Raw genomic sequence first — 2,199 nt, forward strand, 5'->3', positions numbered from 1 at the left:
CCTGCATTATTGCCAAGAAAACAAGAAGAGAACTGTTTATTCATTTCCAAGGACATAAGAGAAACAGTTGTTAATAGTTTAAGAAATGGCTTTAAGAACTACAAAGGGTGAAATGAATAATGATGGTTATTAACCAATAATGCCTTACAGAATGATGTAAAATATGTCAGGAGTTAAACATGTCAACATACCAGACAAACTGTTTTCTCCTCACCCTAAGACACTCCCAGGTCATGGGTTGGGGTGGGCGTAGCACAGTTCAGCGTCAGGGACCGCATGGCAGGTAGGAGGGGCAAGGTTAATTGTGAAGGCATGTGTCAGCACTCTAACTGGAATGCCTACTGGTAGAACAGCAGCAGTGGATCTTGGATGTCCCTGTATTTTACTGCTGCAGTAAACTGATGTTGCCTTGACATCTGCTAGAACTTAAATCTGACTCTGAACTCTTTAACTCAACTAAAGCTGCTACTGACCCGAAGGGAATTTTGCTTGATAAATCCTGACTTAAAAATTGGAATCTAATGTTATCTTTGTTGTTTGTGACTGAAATCTCAGCAAATACAGTGAATTTATTTTTAAGCAGTTTCATAAAATGAAGACTGGATGGTATAGAACTGGCCTGGACAAGTGCACAAGTAGCTAGAGCAAGAACCTGCATTTGGTCCAGCCCAGCTCTGTAGGCTGGGAGGTCTCACCAGGGCTGGGCGCATTTCCTACTCAGAGCCCAGGGAGGAACCAACTGAGGTCAGTTGGTATGAAACAGAGAAAGGATGTAATGCTATCATAGGCATGGTGGCAAAGGAAGGACATTTGTATTTCTTAGTTTTTGAGAAATCTGGCTATCTCTTTTATATTCACATTGAAGAACGACAATTACTTTGGTTAACTCACCATTTTACAATATACATGAAGGGCCAAGCAAGCACAAGCAATGAGTCCTTTCTACTTGAGCCAATCTATTTACAGCATAAAAAGGCAAATACAGATCCAAACATGGGCTAAGGTTCTCTTGTAACACTTTGCCCTTTGCACCAGGACCCCCTGGCAGTCCGGTTACTTCACTGTGTCTGTGGAGGACCCCACAGCTGGCAGACAAATGCTAAAACTGCAGCAATTTCCTCATTTATTATTTTTGGCAAAAAATGCAGTATTGGGCTGTGTGACTTTCACCAGTGCAGAAATGTGTCACTGAAGGAGGCAGGTAGTGACGCACAATGAAATTCAGTGAACCTGCAGAAAACCAGGAGTGAATGAACACAGGGGTAAGGAAGTGAAAACTTCCTTTTGCAGAGCTACTGTGCATCCTCCGATGTTGGGGAACTGCTGGAGACTGTAATAACTTTAGCAGCCTCTCTGCACCCAACCCAATGACTATCATTCATTCTGATGAATCTGGATTCCTGGGTCCACCTGACTTTGCTGATGTCCCGATTTTCTACTACAGCTCCCTCATCTGTCCCTCTGGAGAGAGAGAGGCACCTAGAGTCTGTCCACCCTGGATGTCCTTAAAACTGGCAGCAAATACTTACTGAGCCTTCCAAAAAAGCATCACAGCACCAACCTGTCCCATGGCTAAACATCACTGCGGCAGAGATTTAGGGTTTACTCTCAATATCTAGCAAACATCAATGATGCTGTCACAAAAGTCTGGTTTTTTTAATAGTTTCAAAAAAATGCACATTTTTATACATCTGCATTTCTGCACACCAAAACATAGCTCATCAAAAACAGATAAGCAGAGCAGGCAAATTCACTCCTTGTTGAAGAAGGGTAGAAGTGAGTATAGTGCACTGCAATACAAATCCCTTCATACAGGGAAGCTCTAGTTCCCAAACCCAAATTAGGCTACACAGTACCAGTAATCATCAGAAGAAATTCAGATGATAAAAAACATATTATACTGATAACTTCCTGGAGTCATGCCTATCTTTGTGTTACTAGTCACCACCTGCATAGGTGAAGCAAGGTTAATCACAGTAGGAAACTGTTGTGAAATAATTTTGACTGAGGAAATAACCAATTAAATTCCCCTGCGGCAAACCAGCATAGCTGCAAGCGTTTGAGCTACTCTGGAAACAATAGTACTATTCACAAGCTTAAAGTAACTAGATTTTAGTATATTGCAGAAGCAGGATGCAAAAGGAAAACCTTCATGTATCAACAGCTATAATGGACACACTGTAATTCCTACCTTCCCTA

Source organism: Pterocles gutturalis, unplaced genomic scaffold (assembly GCF_000699245.1).
Source record: "Pterocles gutturalis isolate BGI_N339 unplaced genomic scaffold, ASM69924v1 scaffold5777, whole genome shotgun sequence".
NCBI lineage: Eukaryota > Metazoa > Chordata > Aves > Pterocliformes > Pteroclidae > Pterocles > Pterocles gutturalis.